This window comes from Hyperoodon ampullatus, assembly GCF_949752795.1.
Source record: "Hyperoodon ampullatus genome assembly, chromosome: 12".
NCBI lineage: Eukaryota > Metazoa > Chordata > Mammalia > Artiodactyla > Ziphiidae > Hyperoodon > Hyperoodon ampullatus.
Genome location: NC_136925.1, coordinates 10,285,827 through 10,306,688, shown reverse-complemented (window position 1 = coordinate 10,306,688; position 20,862 = coordinate 10,285,827).

The following is a 20,862-nucleotide window of genomic DNA, read 5'->3' as shown; positions in this document are numbered from 1 at the left end:
GATATTGAATAGCATTCCCTGTGCTATACAGCAGGACCTTGTTGTTGATGCAAACTATTACATATAGAATAGGAGTGCTAGTATTCTTCTTAACCCAGGTTCTGCACATGATACATCCCCCTCCAAAAGCACCCTGTCTCATCCTTTTTTTTCCCCATTCCTTTTTCCAGTAAAGAGCTTCCCATTTAGTTTGATATCCATCTAATTTCTTGCTCTCCAGCCACAGAATATCATTAGCTGTTGCCCAACAGTAAAGTCAGCCTTTTATTCCTAGACAAATGGTCCACGGAGCCTACAGACTCACCTGGAACAGGTGATGGACATTCTGCTCCATCTCGGCTCACCTGAGTGTGTTTGCTCCAGCTCTTATTGTTCATGAAGAAATCACAAGTCCTGAAAAGGAAGTGAAAACACAAGTGAAGTGTGAGACTCAGTGAGATGTGTGTATAAATGACATTTCTAAAAGGGGAGAGAGAGAGGATGAGGTGGAAGGAATATCTATGGGCATAACAATGGTGACTTCTCCAAAAGAAGCGTCACTAGATCCAGGCAAATTCACTCCATATTAAAATGGCTAAAAATCAAAGAGAAGGCTAAGGAAAATAAAAGATCAGGGAAGCACTAAACAGACCCTCTCTCTATCAAGGAATAAGGAACATTCCCTGTTCTTAGAGTTGTGGGTCTGGAGAGCATGTGCCTGGCAGGATTGTATCATTGTTAAGGACTGGTGAAGCTATGTGTCTCTGTTCCTTTCTTTTTGGAATGTGGGTGTCTAGTTGAAGTTATCTTTTCCTTATCTTACCAATATATGTTGGGTGCGTGGGGCAAAACTAAAGTAACTATTTAATTCACAGATCCATTTTTAGGAGGAGCCACTGTCAAAGAGCTGCAGTTGAGAAACTCACTTCTGAAGCCTCATTTGCATCAGGATCTGGTGCAGTTTACTAGATCCATATTACTAGATCTTTATTAGATTTAATTACTACTAGATCCTGGACTTTGAGCTTTGTGCAGTGATTAGGTGAGGTTTTGGGGTTCTTGGGAAATATGTGAACACATGGAGTCAAAAGGAGTAGGATATTTTTACAGCAATGGCCTCCAATGAATCAAGTCTCCCAGGGTCCAGACACTTATAACTTCCCCTTCCCATTGGCTGTATGACTTCTGGCCAGTGGGACATCAGCACACATGGTGCCTGGGATGGGGGCTGGTAATCACATGGTAATCATGGCCCAGTAACCCCACCTCTCATGGTTGAGGCATCCAGGCTCTCACAGCTGAAGGCCTTCCCCAGGTAAGGTCAAACCAGACAGCAGAAGAGTCCACTAGTCTGCCCGCAGGATCTTAAGGAGAAATAAACAGCTGTGGTTTAAGTCATTACATTTTAGCAATATATAACATTAAGATAATCAGCAATATATGACTGAAATAATATGCTATATTCAATTTAAAAAGTTCAATCAAAAATGCTCTTAAGGGCAGGAATTGTCATAGCTTAGGCACAATATTTTTTCCAACTATATGATGTAAGCAAAAGGTATCACAAATCTACATTTATGAATGAAATTTGATAGTTGTACAAAACTCCCATGAACTATTCAGGTCTGTAGATTTCAGAGATTGTTTTTTGATGGTTAGGAACCCTACCTACTCTAAGCGATCCGAGTTATCACTTAAAAGGGAGCAAGAGAATATCCTAAAAGATGCTTTATTGTTACCTCAATAGTTTAGATCCTCTTTGTCCCTGGAAATAGTCACTATTTATGATTTCCTATCGGGGAAGGGGAATGGTTAGATTCAGGAACTTTTCTATAAAATGTGTAGGCGGTTTCTCTTTATTAAATTATAACATTGCATTTTTTAAGAACAAAAATATACCAAACTACCAAACTACCAAATATACCAAGCTACCAAACTATAAGAGGATGAAGATCCAAGGAAAATTATGGTCAAGGAAGCAGTTAAGGTCACTTTAAGACTGTCTGCAGCTGTTTTTCCAAGTTAACCTGAGGCGTTTTCTTTTCCAAAAAAAAAAAAAGTAGACTACAGGTCAAATTGTTTAACTTAGGCTCCTTGGATTTTAGTGCTTTCACAGAGTTAGTATAGTTAGTAAGTATAGTAGTAGTAATTACTATATGGTAGTAACGTTAGCATAGTTAGTAAGAACAGTCTTGTGACAAATGTAAGTCCAATCTTAAAATGACATATAGAGCCAAATACTATTTTTTCTCCTTTTTATCATGCTTTGAAACAATGCATATAACCCAAGTGAATTCAATGCACATACTACTGCTCTAATCAACAGAAGGGTAAAAATTTCTGTTTATTAAAATGTATGATCATTGTCTCTAAGAGAGAATTATCTTAAAAAATGATTGGGCTGAGAAAAACTTCTGGATTCAGCTCTGACCTGTAAACAGCTTGGGAGTCATTGTTTCCAACCTTAAACAAGAAGCTTGAACAACTGAAAATAAATGCCTTTCTTGGCCGCATCAGAGAATTGAGGTGGCAGGCAAGAAATATATTATAAACATAAAGACTCAGGTAAGCTAAAAGCAAAGAAAGAGAGGAAGGTAAACTAAGCTGATACTAATCAAAAGAAAGAGGGAAGAGCTATATTATATCATACAAAGTAGATTTCAGAACGAGGAAGATTATTAGTGATAAAGAGGAACGTTACATAATGATACATGATCCATCCTCTAAGAAGACAACCATCCTACACTTTTATGATCCTAACAGCAGACCATCAAAATGTTTCAATACATGAAGCAAAAACTAACAGAACTGAAAGAAGAGACAGGTTCACTGCTGGAGTTGGTAAACATCTCTCGAAGTGTTTACAAACTAATAAATTAGCTGCCCCTTGGGAGGGAAACTGTGTAGAGGTAGGAGGGGGGCTTACCTTTTATTTTATGACATTTTTTACCTTTTCAGTTCTGTACCATGTGAATCTATTGTATATTCAAAAATGAATAAATTAAAAGAAGGAAAAATCCTTTGGAATTAGCCTTGGATGAAAATACCAGTTCTGTCACATAGTAGTGGCCTCAGTTTTCTCATCTGTGAAATATGGACCACAGTGCACACAATTCCTCATAGTTCCATAGCTGCTGTGAGGCTAGAATGAGACATATGTCAGGTTGTGACTGCAGTGCCAGGTACTTGGTAAGCCTTAATGGTCACTTTTTGTGTCTTAGGTATAATTCATTGAAAACTTGTCTGTGATTGTTGAGCTGCAAAGGTCTGGGTAAGACCTCTAGTACTATTTCTGTAGTGCCCTGGGTTCTTGAATTTCTACTGCATATGGTGATTCCTTATCTTTCTGCTACTCAAGTTTGATGATTCATATTCATAGTGCTCAGGAATTTATTCCTATGTTACCACTGATATCACTGCATTAGGCAACTAGAACCCAAATCATTTGGAGTCATCTTAATTCTTGATGGGCTTCATTGGCTTAGTTCACTGAGCCCCTGTGGCCTCTGGCACCTACCTGGCACAGCTCTTTGAGGTGAATACCAGAATACACTTCCTTGAGTTCTGCTGCTTGCTCAAGCTTTGCAGGGCAAAGTTTAGAACAAATATCTGGAGAAAACCATAATTCCCAAAGATACATGCACCCTAATATTCACTGCAGCACTGTTTACCATAGCCAGTGTAAATAAAGAAGATGTGGTACGTATATACAATGGATGTTAATCAGCCATAAGAAGGAATGAAATTGTGCCATTTGCAGTGATGTGGATGGAAATAGAGACTCTCATACAGAGTGAAGTAAGTCAAAAAGAGAAAAACAAATATATATATTAATGCATATATGTGGAATCTAGAAAAATGGTACAGATGAACCTATTTACAAAGCAGACATAGACATAGACATAGAGAACAAATGTATGGACACCCAGTGGGGGAAAGGGGGTGGGATAAATTGGGAGATTGGGATTGACATGTTTACACTACTATGTGTAAAATAGATAACTAATGAGAAACTGCTGTACAGCATAGGGAACTCTACTCTACTCTGTGGTGACCTAAATGGAAAGGAAATACAAAAAAGAGGGGATATATATATATGTATAACTGATTCACTTTGCTGTACAGTAAAAACTGACACAACATTGTAAAGCAACTATACTCCAATAAAAACTAAAAAAAAAAAAAAAAAAAGAAGCAAAGAGTGTAGGCAGGAAAGAAAAGGCAAAACAATTGGACAGATTTTCTTGTGGGCCCATACATATTTTTCTGACATCAATTCCAAAATAATTTGGTTATTTGTTTAGATGTGACATTGTGGTACATTTAATCAATGTATGATCATTTTTGGTCTCTTTACTTTATACTTTATGAGAAATATAAGCACATTAGTGAGAGTGAAAACCATTAGGTGTAATAATCATAGCCACTATTAAAAGGCCGTGTGCAGAATCTGACCATGAAAAGGAATGACATCATTTTGATTAAACTTTTGAAGCTTTTTGGCATTTTGAAGCTAAGAATTTATAAAAGGTCAAAGGATCAAAAATTAATTCTAAATAAAGGTTGGTTCACACTTTTAAGGCAGGTCAGCCTTATATAACAGGTGCTGCAACCAAGTGAGGCTGTTCGTGCTGGGCAGTGTGATGATTTAAGAGGAAAAAACTTTGGGTTTCATGAATCCAGAACCACTCATAACATACTCTCTCTCTGCATATACTCACCTGCCCCCGGTATCTTCATATTGCCCTTGGATTCTCCAAGGTAGACCTTATTCAGGTTTGTCTTTCTGTTTGGCTTTTTTTTTTTCTCCAATGCATCTAAAGGAGCCAGATTTCCAATTTTAAAAAATCAGGAGGAAGTTAAACTTTTCATGAAATTATAGTAACAGGGACTGGATTTACCTTCTGGCCTGAAACAAAACAAAACAAAACAAAACAAAACCTGTACCAAATGTATGAAACAATGGTTTCCAAAGCATTGGACATTGCTCAATGACACATCTTGACCCCTGAGAGAGGGAGCAAATGAAAACAGTGGTCCATATAACTGCCCTGTATTAGGGCTTTAAGAGGGTCTCCAGGCTGCAAGGCAGGGAGGAGAGCCCAGTGAACTCCCTGGGTTGAGGGGCCAGTGCTGAGAGTCCAGGAGAAGAAGGAGTCTAGAGTTTGCTGGACAGAACATTGGACGTGTCTGTACTGAGAAAGAACAGTGAAGAGCTGCAGAAGGTGTCCTTTGAATATTTAGGAGAGTTCTGTTCAGTGTATCCAAACTGCTCCAGGCCCAGAAAAGAACTTCCTGAAAGGATTTCTTATCCTTTCAACAGCAGCCATTGTAACAGGTGTGAGGTCATATCTCACTGCAGTTTTGATTTGTATTTCCCTGATGATTAATGATGTTGCAAATCTTTTCATTTACCTGTTGGCCATCTGTATGTTTTCTTTGGAAAAATGTCTATTCAGGGCTTCTACCTATTTTAAAATCGGATTGTTTGGGTTTTTTTGTTATTGGGTTGTATGAGTTCTTTCTGTGTTTTGGTATTAGCTCCTTGTCACATATACGATTTGCAAATATTTTCTCCCATTCAGTAGGTTGCCTTTTAATTTTGTTGATGGTTTTCTTTGCAGTGCAGAAGCTTTTTAATTTGATGTAGTCCCACTTGTTTATTTTTGCTTCTCTCGCTTTTGGTTTTGGTATCAGATTAAAAAAATCATCACCAAGACCTATGTCAAGGGGTTTACTGCCTATGTCTTCTAGGAGTTTCATGGTTTCAGGTCTTATGTTCAAGTCTGTAATCCATTTTGAATGAACTTTTGTGTGTGTGTAAGCTAGTGGGCCAGTTTCATTCTTTTGCATATGTCTCTCCAATTTTCCCAACATCATTTATTCAGGAGACTATCCTTTCCCCATTGCATATTCTTGACTCTTTTGTTGTAAATTAATTGACTCTATATGTGTGGATTTTTTTCCTGGCTCTGCTCTATTCCATTGATCTACGTGTCTGTTTTTATGCCAATATCATCATACTGTTTTAATTAGTATAGCTTTGTAATAAAGAATGAAATCAGGAGGTGTGATGACTTCTTTCTCAAGATTGCTTTGGCTGTTTAGGATCTTTTGTGGTTCCATACAAATGTTAGGATTTTTGTTGTATTTCTGTGAAAAATGCCATTAGAATTTTGATACAGATTTCACTGAATCTGAATATTGCTTTGGGTAGTATGAAAATTTTAACAATATTAATTCTTCCAATCCATCAGCATGGAATATCTTTCCATTTTTTTGTGTCTTCTTCAATTCATTTCATCAATGTCTTATAGTTTTCAGTGTATAGGTCCATCACCTCCTTGGTTAAATTTATTCCTAGGTATTTTATTCTTTTTTATGAAATTGTAAATGGGATGGTTTTCTTAATTTCTCTTTCTGATTGTTATTAGTGTATAGAAATACAATACCCTTTTTGTGTATTGATTTTGTATATTACAAATTTACTGAATTTGTTGATTAGTTCTAACAGTTTTTAAGAAAGTCTTTAGGGTTCTCTGTATATAATATCATGTCATCTGGAATTAGTGACAAGGTAACATTTATTTCCAATTTGCACTACCTAAAAAAATCTTGAAAGTAAGAGTTGAAACGGTCCAATTGTTTGCAAGTAACTTTACTGCATCCTAGAATAAAGTCAAGAATATTTTTAGTAATACAAAAATATCTAGTACGCAACAAGGTAAAACTCATGATGTCTGATAGCCAGTTTAAAAAAATGTACAATGTGTGCAAAGAAGCAGGAAATTATGGTCCATACAGAGGAGAATAGTTAATCAATTGAAACTGATGAAGAACTGACACAGACAATAGAATTAGCAGAGGAGGGTATTGAATAATTACTCTGGTTGTATTTCACATATTCAAAAAGCTAAGTGAATACAACGAAAATATCAGAAAGATCCAAATTGAATTTCTAGAGGTGAAAACCACAAAGTGTGAGATGAGAAGAACACTGGATGGAACTAATGACAGATCAGATGTTGCAGAAGGAAAGGTTGGTAAACTTGAAACCAAAGCAGTAGAAATTATCCAAGGAGAAATGCACAAAGAAAAGAACATAAAAGGAAAATGAACAGAGTATCGATGACTTGTAGGGAAATATTAAGTGGTCTAGTTTGTGTGCAGTAGAAATGCTGTCAGGGAGGAGAGGTGAAAAAAATAATTAAAGAAATAATGGCCAAAAGCTTCCAAATTTGGTGAAAACCGTAAACCCATATATTAAAAAAGTTCAGTAAGTTCCAAGCACAAAAAACACAAAGAAAATTATATGAAGGCACACATCATTAACAAATTGTGAAAAACTAGTGCTAAGATAAAATACTAAATCAATCAGAGAAAGGACACATAATTTAAGAGGGAATAAAGATAAGGATAACAGTAGATTTCTTTTTATAATCAATGCAAGTGAGAACAACAGTTACAGGTATTAAAAGAAAAAAATTAACTCAAAATTATAACTAGTGAAAAAAGAAGTGAAATAGAAACTTTTAAAGACACAAATAAGCTAAAAAAATTCAACACCAGCAGATCTATCATCACTACAGGAAATACCAAAGAAAATCTTTCACGCAAAGGAAAAAGGATGCCAGGTCGAAATAGTGTTTTACACAAAGAAACAGGAGTATTGATAGGGGTAACTACATGGGGAAGAATATGATCATTTTTTTTCCTTATTTTAAAAATCTCTCTAAATACCAGTTGACTGTTTAAACAAAAATCACAGCAATGTAGTGTGGAATTTATAGCATCTGCAAATGTAAGATTATCACAACAATAGCAGGAAAGCAGGATGGGAGAAACCGCAGCATAATACTGCAAGGTTCTCACACTAACATTCTACTAAAGTGTTATAATATAATTTGAAAGTAGATGGCAAATATGATAAAGATGTGTACCATTAGCCTTCAGCCACCACTGAAATAGCCAAAGAGTGAGCTCTCATAAGCCAACAAACAAGATGCAACGGACTCATCTAAAATATCCAATTAATTTTTTTTTTTTTTTTTTTTTGTGGTATGTGGGCCTCTCACTGTTGTGGTGTCTCCCGTTGCAGAGCACAGGCTCCGGATGCACAGGCTCAGAGGCCATGGCTCACGGGCCCAGCCGCTCCGTGGCATGTGGGATCTTCCCGGACTGGGGCATAAACCCGTGTCCCCTGCATCGGCAGGCAGACTCTCAACCACTGTGCCACCAGGGAAGCCCTCCAATTAATTTTTAGAAGACAGGAAAACAGGAATAGAACAAGGAACAGATGGAACAAATATAAAATAAATAGTAAGATAGATAGATTTAAATCTAATCATATTAGAAATCACATTTAATGTAGTTTACCTCAAAGTTCAATTAAATCAGAGATGATCAGATTGGATAACAAACCAAAACTCAACTCAGTGCTGCCTACAGAAAACACTTTAAATATAAATACATAAAGAGGTTAAAAATAAAAGCTTGGAAAGCATATACCATATGAAGACTAATCAAAAAGAGAGCTGGACTGGGTATATCAGTAGCAGAAAAACTAGATTTCAGAGCAGTAGATATTACCATGGATAAAGAAGGTCATTTCATAATGATAAAGAGGCAATTGATCAAGAGGACTTAATGAGCCTCAATGTTTATGCATTTAATAACAGAGCTTTAACATATATGAAGCAAAAACTGATAGGTGAAGTCCACAAAAACATTAATAGGACAAATAAGATTGCAGGATAAAAGACCAATTTTTAAAAAGCAATTGTATTTTTATATACTAACAATGAACAATCACAAATTGAAATTAAACAGAAACACTTATAATAGCATCAAAAATACTTAACACCAGGGGATAAATTTGACAAAAGATGCCCAAGACTTATTCACTGAAAATTACAAAACCTAACTGAGAGAAATTCAAGACCCAAATAAATGGAGAAATAGAATGTATCATGGGTCCAATAACTCAGTAGTCAAGATGGCAACTCTCTCAAACTGATCAACAGATTCAATTCAATCCCAAACAAATGCCAAAAGTGTGCTTTGTGGTTGTTTATTGTTGTAGAAACTGAAAAACCGGTTCTAAAATTTGCATGGAAATGGGAAGGCTCGAGAATAGACCAAACAGATTTGAAAAAGAGGCACAAAGTTGGAGGACTAAAATTACCAGATTTTAAGACTGCTTATAGAGTAACAGTACCCAAGCCACCATGGTGTGGGCATGAAGGTGGGCAAGTAGAATACTGGAACAGATTGGAGAATCTGGAAATGATCCACACATATGGGGGCAACACATATTTGTTTGACAAGGGTGCGAATGCAATTCAGTTGAGGAGGATTCTTCTCAGCAAAAGGTGAACTGGAAGGGCTCTGCTCTTCTTGGAAGCAGAGGATGCTGAGGTGAGGCTGGGAGGGCTGAGGGGCTGAAGCCAATGACAGGTGATCACTTATGTGGGCTCGTGGGCATGTGTGCTACGTACTGCGCATCCAGAAGCTCATGAGTGCAGGCCTGCAAGAGACTGGGAAGTCTGTACTGAGCAGGTAAGAAACAGCAAGGAAGATTGACTATTAACATAAAAGGACCTCATTTTTAGCTATGGGCATTTGAGACCTGGGTGTAGTCAAGATGCAAGTGAGAAAATAAATGACAAGTCTCGGTATTAGCCTTTTTCTTTCTTGCTTCTTCTTTTATACATACACAAGAGCAAGATGTATACACACATGTATACATATATTCTCATATTCTCATATTCTAATTGGCATTTTTTCAGGAGAAATAGAGTAGCATAAAAGATATTAAAGGTACTAGAAAGTCACATGGAAAAGCGTACTCACTTCTAAATTAGATTTTTGTCACATTTTATCATATTTTATCACATAATCTCCTTGAAGAAAAAGCCTTTTCATAAGTTTAATATATGAATCTGACATTCCTTTAATAATTCATAATAGAAGACTTGCTAAATTTAGTATAATGTCCAAATAGATGTATTACTTTCAAAAGTGCATAAGAATATTCAGTTCTTTAATTCCCCTTCCCCAATAGGCTGTGGAGACAGTGCATTACTGTGGAACAGAGTGCTTTTCAATCTGGATTCCACAGAGCCTTAGGGTTCCCCCAAAGAAGTCTCAAGCGTGTGGGGTCTGGGAGGGTTGGTGAAGGGCTAAAGTTCCCTTCCCACTTTTTCTGTGAGTCCAAGAAATATTTCATTTGAAAAAAAAAATTGTTCTGCTCTTGGAAAAAATAAGGAGAACAAAAAAGAGCTGGAGTAAAAGCCACTTTTACATTAGCACAATCACGGACCTGAGCCAAGACATCGGTGTGATGGGTAGTTCTATGTGTCAGCTTGATCAGACCAGGGGATGAACAGCTAGCTGGGTAACATAGTTGCTGGGTGAGGGTGTTTCTGGAAGAGATTAGCATTTGAATCGCAGACTGAGTGAAGCACACTGCTCTCTCCAGCGTGGGTGGGCCTCATCCAATCTATGGAGGGCCTGAGTAGAAAAAAAAGGCAGAGGAAGGTTGAATCCCCCTAACTGTATGAGCGTCCAACTTCACTCTTGGTGCTCCTGTATTTCAGGCCTTCAGGCTTGGGCTGGAATCTACACCACTGGCTTTCAGGCCTTCAAACTACACCAGCACCTCCCGGGGTCCCCAGCTCACAGAGGGCAGGTCCTGGGACTTCTCAGCCTCCATAATCACTTGAAACCACACCTTACAATAAGTCTCTTACACACATATGTATTTACATATCTGTATATCTCCTACTGGTTCTGTTTCTCTGGACACCATGACTAATACACTTGGGATGTTATCTAGCTATATGGCTTGAGCAAACTATTTATTTTTTGAATTTGGACCTGCAAAGATTAAGGGTAATGTAGCTCACATCTAGCAACCACTGAATGACCCTAGAATAGGCTAAGAGGTGATGCCGTGTTCAGCTCAGAATAATTGATCATCTGAATTTCAATACCCCAGTTATGCTCAATGACTACTGTTAAAACATTTTCTCTTTGTTAGACAGCATGTTTTAAAAATGATGCTAATATCATTACTTTTATTACCTCTCAATAAAAGTTACCATGTATTGAAGTATTCTTTCATTTAATTGAATCCTCCCAGCAATCCTGAGTTGGCATTATCTCCACTTTACCAATAAAGGCTGATGAAGCTCAAGGTGTTCAATGACTTGTCAAAACTGCACAGTTCTCCCAGCCTTTGTGGACCCCAAATCTTGCCTTTCTACCCCACAGGCAGCCTTGCTTCAGGACAGCTTTGGACCAGGGATGGGCTCATTTGTGGAATCAATGTCTGAGTATCAGGATACTTTTGGCTTCCATTATTTAATGAATCACTGTCTCCTTGAGTCAGAGTCTGAATAAGGACATTAAATGCAAGAAGTATCTGATCGAGATTTTCTTGTGCAGACTCAGTGGCGAGCACTTTCCCCGCTTTGTTCATTAAAGGCGGCATTTCATTAAATATAACCTCCCAGAGAGGTAAGTGGCAGAATTAGGATTCAAACCATTTAGCTTCAGCTTAACCCCCATGCCATCCTGCCTCCCAAATACACTCATTCAGTGAATTTCAACACACTCTACAATGAAGGCTTTAATTTCAAAAGAGTAATCCCGTTGTAAAAATCTAACCTAGAAAGATCTCTAAGATATTGGGCGTCCTCTTTTTTCCCTTTCAGCACTCAAATCACTTTAATGCTGCATCGTTAATCACAACAGAGATCTTATGTCTGAACAATTTCAACAATATTCAGTGTCTGTATAAATCCACTCTCCCCTGTCTGGATTAATGGGGTTTATTTATATGTATACACAGAGTTACGTAAAATACTGTGCATCAATAAAATACATTTATACAGTTTATTAGGCTTTCCCATTCTTGGGTTATTTAATGGTTGCTAGATAAATTACATTAAATGATGACTGTAATTACTGACAATTTGAGACAATGGGATTGTGCTCACCTCTATTTGAGTCATAGCTCAAAGTTATAACACTCAGTCAATTACATTGTTTAATGACAGTTTAATTTTGCTTCCAAAATGGAAAGTTATTTTTTTCTGATTGTTAAACCGATATTACAGCTGGGTCTAAACTATCACAGATCCCCTGAGCCTAAACATTTAATATTTTAGGCTGGTTAAAATGTAGCGTGTCTGAGCCACAGACTGCCAGCCCAAGGCTGCGGTTTGGATTTCCTTTCTTTCTTTTTTTCCCTGTAAATTAAATATCACAGCAGGGGCTGTTCACACTCCTGCTTATGGGTTACAAGATCTCTGTTTTATAGTCAGAGGAAAGATCTGCACACTGCTAGGTGAGCGGCAAATGAGATTGCTCGATTGCTGTAATAAAACATTTTATAATTGGGTTGTATTTTTTAATATCCAAGACTGATTTGGAGGAATTAGAGTGCAGGTTTCTATCCTCAAAATTCAGAATTGTTTTAGTTACTAGTGCTCCTAGAATTCCTGTTCTTTTTTCCTGTACAAAACAGTTATACATTTATATTGTTACGACAACTCTCCTTTGAAGACCCTAAGGCACCTTGCACATAATAATTTTCCCCATACCTCTGGGAAAAGAGGAGAAAGCACTCAGAAACCCCTTTTACCCTAATCTTATCTCACATTCTCTAAGATCTAAATAGTATCATGGAAGGATTATATTTCCAACCCTGATAGGCCGGTGACAGTACATTGCACCAAATTAATATTATTATATATTTACATGAAATGGACAGATTGAAAGGCAATATATAGATTATTTATTAGAATTATTAAATACCTTTGGGGAGGCCGTTTAGCATAAGATTGAAAAAGTCTGAGTTCTTTTTTTAGACTGCCTGAATTTTTTTTTTAACATCTTTATTGGAGTATAATTGCTTTACAATGGTGTGTTAGTTTCTGCTTTATAACAAAGTGAATCAGTTATACATATACATATGTTCCCATATCTCTTCCCTCTTGTGACTCCCTCCCTCCCACCCTCCCTATCCCACCCCTCTAGGTGGTCACAAAGCACCGAGGTGATCTCCCTGTGCTATGTGGCCACTTCCCACTCGCTATTTTATGTTTGGTAGTGTATATATCTCCATGCCACTCTCTCACTTTGTCACAGCTTCCCCTTCTCCCTCCCGAGTTGAGTTTCTACTTAGCCACTGATTCTTGTGTGGAATTTGCTAAGTTCACATCACCCCTTTGGGCCTGAGAAAAACCATCCATTTCAAAAACTGGCTACATGAGACTTCCTTCGTTGTCCAGTGGTAAAGAATCCACTTTCCACTGCAGGGGACGCAGGTTCGATCCCTGGTCGGGGAACTAAGATAAGATCCCACATGCCACCAGGGGCAGCTAAGTCCAGGCGCCACAACTAATGAGCTCGCACGCCTCAATGAGAGAGGCCGCGTGCTGCAAAACTACAGAGCCCACGTGCTCTGGAGCCAGAGCACCACAACTAGAGACAAGCCCTTGCTGCAACGAAAAGATTCCGCATGCGTCAACGAAGATCCCGTGCGCTGCAGCTAAGACCTGATGCAGCAACACCCGCCCCCACCAAAATAAAAACTGGCTACAGTTTGAGCAGTGACAGCAATGGCGGCTCATCTCAGTAATCCAAACTGGCGTCTGTTACCCTCTCTGCATATTAACACATCAACTGCAAAGGCTCTAAGACATAGCAACACCTGGACCCACCATCGGAGATTCTGGTTGAATTGGACTGGGGCTGGTGCCCGTCACAGTTGGGCCTGAAAAGTTCTGCAGGTGATTCCAATATGCAACAGGTTTGCAAGTCAATGCTCTAAGAGATCAGAGGAATCTCTTCCTGCTGGGTTGTCATTCAGAGTTGCAGCCTCGCTGCAGTCAGTTCTGGTAGCTTGGTGATTTTGTCATTTTTTCTGCTAAAAAGTTGGAATATTACCCCTGAATATAATTGCCCTCTTGTTGGGAAGACAACTTATATTTTCTTTTAACATAAAAATAATAATATAAAAGACCGTATGACAAATTTGGGTGGGAGAAGTTGAGACAGAGAGAGAGGAAATTACTCTGGAGGAAAAGGGGATAAGATGCAGAATTTTCTGATGAGGTTCATATAGCTGGTTGGCAGCTTAGATTGGAACATGAAAAGTTGGGGGAAGGATCTTTGGAGGAGACATAGGGTCCCACAGATAGTAGTAGGCAAGAGACTACAGAATTCAAGACCAATGAAGGACAAGAAACGGGATTGCCACTGCAAGATAATACAATTAAATGAGGAGGAAAAACAAGATGCAGAAAATTGTGTTCAGTGTGCTGCCATTCTAATAAAAAGGAGAGAGCAATAAGAATCATTATTTTTATGCCTAAAACCCACCAAACAGCTATACAGGAAACTCAAAAGAGCATTTACCTGTTTGGAAGTGGGGTTGGAAATTGGGTAGAGATGAAAAAATGTATGGGAGGGAGACTTTTCAATTTCTACACTTTTAAACTTATTTTTTGCATCATATGAGTGGTTATTTTCAAAAACGAAAATAGGAAAATAGATGCCCAGGGATCAAGTTGGAGGGTAGAGGAAGTAAGGAGTAAGAGGTGATGGTGGTTAAGAATTGAATTAAAAGTAGGAGTTAAAGAAGATAGATACATCATTACCAATAAGTAGCTTCCCCCATAAATATAAGGGGGGCACTGGACGCTATATGGTTGTCTGGGATGAGCTCAAATTATTTTGTTTGGTAATGAAATGGCAAAGGGAAAATAATATTTTTGTAATTTAAGAGCATTAACCCAGACTCTTTTCTAATTGTAGAAGTTTGTCATTTAAATTAAATTAAATTTACTTTAATATATATTAGTTTTGTAATTTGAAGCCAGTGGTAGAAAATTTTGTAATATAATTAAATGCATTCTCATTCTAGGGTAAGCAAAAATTTCTCATGCTGGATCCATATGTCTGCCTAGTTCTAGGATATATAATATGCATCAGCAGTGATATATTTACTCTTGTTTTTTTTTTTTTCCAGTTTGTGATTAAATTTTACCAAAAGTCTCCAGCTGTCTTACCTCTGTACTTTTTTTTAGCTCTATCTCTTTCAGCTTTATTTCTTCTATCTTTTGGAAATAAAACATGGCCCTTAAGAATGAATTATTATTAATGTATTTTTAGACTGATGGCAGGACCAATATATCAGAAACACACCTTATAATGAATAAAATACAGGAGCAAAGCAAACATGCAATGTGGAAACACACAGTCATACTTGTAACCAAAAGTGGAGGTCTGGCTGCTCGCTGCTCCAAAGCCAATAAAAAGACAAGTTTGATGGAAAGAGAAGTTTGCTTTATTTTCGATGCAGGCAACCGGGGTTGGGGGGAGGGCAGACTCCCGTCCAAAGGCCGACTCCCCTCACTGGCAACCAGTGGCCAAGAGCTTTTATAGGCAGAGGGAGGGGGCCACATGCAGAAACAGCACAGGCAGCTCTGACCATCATCTTGAAATTGATCATTGGTTGTCTGATCAGCGTCACCTTGATTGTTTTAAGTACAGTTACTCTTTAGTTCCAGGGTCAGTTTGTTCCCATTTCTTTGAGGCCTGTTCTCAGAATTGTGGCAGCTTCTGTCATGGTTACACTCTGGTCATCATGTAGTTAACTTCTTCCACCCAGTGGGGATTTCAGTATCTACAAGACAGCTCACAGGTTATGGCTCAGAATATTCTCTATACCTCTTGAGGAGAAACTGAAAGTCCTTGACTTTGCTTAATGACTAAACTATGATTATTTGGTCTCCTTTGACTGTCTTCCCTTGTTTCTGCATTTTCTCATTTCTCTGATTAAACTTATTCTTTGGCTAAAGTTTTCTCACAGACAAAAGGCAGGCTGAGGGCATGGGGGGCATAGACCATAGAGGGTACTGCTCAAGTTCATAATGAGGATAGAAGACCCAACAGGAAAACCAGGGGCTGGCTACATTTTGTGGTTTTGCTTTCCCTTTACCATTAACCTGGGATAAACGATTTAATGTTGGGTCTCAAGCTTCCACTTGTAGAGGAAAACCAATATCAACCCCGTTTAAATTGCAACATGAGTGCTATTGCTTGTACAACGTGGGCTTAGGCAAACCATATTCCTAGTAAACCTGGAAACAATCTGAATCTTTTAGCAGATAAATTTGGGGATAATCATTGGCTTTATCCAAAAGCTATTTCATTCATTTCTTTAATTCTAGACTAGGAATGTCAGTGGACACTGACACATATGAAGAGAAATATTGTGGACAAATGCAGGGGACACAAAGTGTCCCTAAATATGCTCTATAACAAAGCAGAAGGTTAGGTGTGCTCCAGCATGGGTGTCAAGTTCTAGGAGAATTGAGGTGAGAAGGCTCAAGGGGCAGTTTGACTATTTCAATGACAATACAACCAGAGTTACTAGAGTTGGCAAATTAAAGGCATGAATCACCAAATATCAAAAACATTAAAAAATCGGGTAACACTGTACTTCCTTGAGAATAGCTCTTGAAATCTTGTGGGGTGTATCATTATTTACCTTCCAAAGCGGGACATTTTTAAGAATGAAATGAAGTATATTCATAATCATTCTGTATAACAGGTGTAAACCAGGACTGTCTTGGGTGATCTGGGATACAGTGTGAAGTCTGAAAACAGGGCAGATCTCAAGCTATGGCTCTACTTGCAGAGTGAGGGGGGGTGGGAGGGGGAAGGGGGAGAGGAGAGAGGCCTTTGCTCTGTATGTAGACCAACCCTCCCTGGGGAGGGACCTTCTGGACTCACTAGCTCCACCCCCCCCCTTAATGTAAACAAAGGCTCCAGGGAGACAAATCCCTACAGGCTCTGGGGGGGCTCTGTCTTTAGGGTGGCTATTCAGGCATCCTTTACCCAGGATGCCAGAGCTCTTTATGATATTCATGGAAGATTGTCTACCAACAATTATGTTACCCTATTTGAATATCATTGGAGTCCATGACATTTTTTGAGAAAAAGCGTGTTATTTGTTTTAATGATATGTATGCTTTTCTACTTCTGTAAATAGACAGTAAAATTGTATAGATAGTCTTGATGTGTTATCTTTATTTTGTGTTTCACTGTGTAACACCAGTGAATATAACTAAAGTGTTAGTTGACTGGATGAAAAGAAACTGGTTATTAGGCAAGAAAAGGGGTTGTAGTTATCCATGACCACTTTTAGCTATGCACACTAATATATTCTGCAGGTTTACAGCTCAGCACCTCCACATTTTTTTCACTGGTATTTCATGTAAGGCATCAGTCAGGCAGTTAAGGTTAAGATCTGGGTCTTCAACATGACCTAATGCTTTCTTAGATTTCTCAGGCAGCCTGTTTGGGGCTCTATATATCTGTATACATATATATTCACATTTGAATTGCACATCAAGAGTCAATCCAGTTGACTTCCGCACAGAAATCTAGGATAAGAAATAGAGGCATTAGCTCTATATTTAGCTGCAAACTATAGAAATCTGACTTGAGCTAGCTTGGGCCAAAAAGCAGGATTTGTCCTAAGGTCACTGGGTGTCTCAGAAAACGGCAGGGAAGGGAGAGTTGAGGGGAGGAATCCTGACTGTGCCTTTTCCTGCCTCTCCTTGAGTCTCTGCCTCACTCCCCTCTCCTTGAAGACCTGCTGTCTCTGTGTCTCTGTTCATGTGGTTTCATAGGTGAAATAGAGGGTGTTTTTATTTCAACACCCTAACAGAGGTCTTAGTTGATAATTTACATATCTCCTTGTCTGAGTGTTTGATTGCAAGCAACAGAGATGCCATCACATTATTTAGAGACACTTATGTGATAACAAAAGGGACCTTGTGGACCTTAAGAAAGAAAGAGTCATGGGTTCCCAGATGGGCAAGATTCAACACTGAGACAGAAATGGGAACTAGGTCAACTCTTGCCTCTAGGAAGTAAGATTTTTTTGTCTTTTGCCTTTACCAGGATTCAGAAACTTGTTCCTGGGGCTGCCCTGTGTACCCGCAGTGGCCATGCCACCACTAAGAAGTCTTATGGAGAACACACCCTCCCCTGGGCACCTGGCCCCCTCTACGTGCCCCTCAGCTCTGCTCCTTGTAAGGACTTTTCAAGCCTCCTTCCAGTGGCACATCTAAAATTCATGTATAGGTGGGACAGAGGAGAAGCAATCAGGTTTGAAGAGGTCCTTAAAATAGTGATTTCATTATTTTAAAAAGTGTCCATTTTAAGAAATTGAAGTGGAGAGTGATATAGATTAGGGGCTAGGAATGAGCCTCCTTCCCTGGGTCCTGGCCCCGCCCACATGTAGGTGGCCTCCAGCCCCAGGACCACCACAGCCCTGCAGTCTCCCAACCAAGATGCAGCCTACCCACCAGCAGGCTGGCACCAGCCCCAGAACCCCCAGGGCCCTGTAACCAGAGACCCAGGAATTGGCTTCATCCATCAGTGAGTTTACATAGCCCTGGGACCCCTTGGGCTCCAGCCCCACCTACCAGCAGGTCAGTACTAGCTCTGAGACACCTTGGACCCCACAGCCAGCCTTGTCAGGAACTGGGCCCACCCACCAGCAGGCTGACCCTAGATCCAGGACCTCCAGCCCCACCAGCACCCACTCCAGAACACAGCTCTGCCCACCAGTGAGGCAGAGGTGACAGAGGAATAGCTTCCAAACAAAGGAACAAGAAAAAAACCCAGAAGAACTAAGTGAAGTAGAGATAAACAATCTACCCAATAAAGAGTTCAAGGTAATGAGCATAAAGATGTTCAAAGAACTTGGGAGAAGAATGGAGGAACAGAGTGAGAAGTTATAAGTTCTTAACAAAGAGTTAGAAAATATAAAGAACAACAAAGCAGAGATGAAGAATACAATAGCTGAAATGAAAAAATACTCTAGAAGGAATTAATAGTAGATTAGATGATACAGAGGAATGGAATCACTGAAACTGTACAGAAAAAAGAAAAAAGAATATTAAAAAGCAAGGACAGTTTAAGACATCTCTGGGACAGCATCAAGCAAACTAATATTCACATTATAGGAGTCCTAGAAGGAGAAGAGAGAAAGGGGCAGAGAACATATTTGAAGACATAATAGCTGAAAACTGCTTAACCTGACAAAGGAAACAGACATCTAGGTTCAGGAAGCAGAGTCCCAAACAGAATCAACCCAAAGAGGATCACATCAAGACACATTGTATTCAAAATGGCCAAAATTAAAGATACAGAGAGAATATTAAAAGCAGCAAAGGAAGAGCAACACAGTATGTACAAGGGAACTTCCCTAAGGCTATCAGCTGATTTTTCAGCAGAAACTCTGCAGGCCAGAAGGGAATGGCATGATATTTAAAGTGATCAAAGGGAAAAACCTACAACCAAGAATACTCTACCCAGCAAGTCTCTCATTCAAATTGGATGGAGAAATCAAAAGTTTTACAGACAAGCAAAAGCAAAAAGAATTCAGCATCACCAAACCAGCTTTACAACAAATGCTAAAGGAACTTCTCCAAATGAAAAAAAAAAAAAAAAGGTCACAACTAGAAACTAGAAAATTATGAAAGGAAAAAAAAATCATTGGTAAAGGCAAATATACAGTAAAGTTAATAAATCAGCCATACATAAAGCTATTAGGAAGGTTAAAAGACACAAATCATCTATATCCACAGTAAGTAGTTAAGGGACACACAGAAAAGATGTAAAACATGATGTCAAAAACAGTAAACATGGGGTGAGTAGTGAAAATTCAGCGTTGTTAAAACACGTTTGAACTTAAGAGATTATCAACTTAAAATAATCATATATATATATATGTATAATATATATATGTATAATCATATATATATATATATATATATATATATATATAATCTACGTACAGTGTGGGGAATATATCAAATAACTAGGTAATATCTTTGTAACGTGACAGATGGTAACTAGATTTATCGTGGTGATCATTTTGTAATGTATAGAAATGTCTACACTCTATGCTGTGTACCAGGAATTAACAAAGTGTAGTAGGTCAGTTATACCTCAAAAAGAAACAAACAGGCTTCCCTGGTGGTACAGTGGTTAAGATTCTGCCTCCCAATGCAGGGGACATGGGTTTGACCCCTGGTCCCAGAAGATCCTACATGCCATGGAGCAACTAACCCTGTGTGCCACAACTGTTGAGCCTGCATGCCACAACTACTGAAGCCGGTGCGCCTAGAGCCCGTGCTCCGCAACAAGAGAAGTCACTGCAATGAGAAGCCCATGCACCGCAAAGAAAGAGTAGCCCCTGCTCGCAACTAGAGAAAGCCCTCCTGCAGCAACAAAGACCCAACATAGCAAAAAATGTTCGAGGTCATACAGCCAGTAAGCAAAGTTAGGATTTCAACCCAGATGATATGGCTCTAGAACCAGTACCCTGTTCTACCTACGTCTCCAAGATGCAGTAACGCTCCATGGTAATAAACAACACAAAAAGTATATGTTCAACCACTGGGTAGAAAAATCAGCCTCCTGCACTCTCCTAAAGAGCTGTGAACCTTTTAACCTAAGGATTTGGTCTACAAGAAAAACTCTACTTTATGCAAACCTAATCTGTTCAACGTTTTGCCACTTTTGCATTAAAAGATTGCCTTTGGGCTTCCCTGGTGGCGCAGTGGTTGAGAGTCCACCTGCCGATGCAGGGGACACGGGTTCGTGCCCCGGTCTGGGAAGATCCCACATGCCGCGGAGTGCCTGGGCCCGTCCTGTGAGCCATGGCTGCTGAGCCTGCGCGTCTGGAGCCTGTGCTCCGCAACGGGACCAGCCACAACAGTGAGAGGCCCGCGTACTGCAAAAAAAAAAAAAGATTGCCTTCATTTATGTTCCTTCTGTTTCCACATT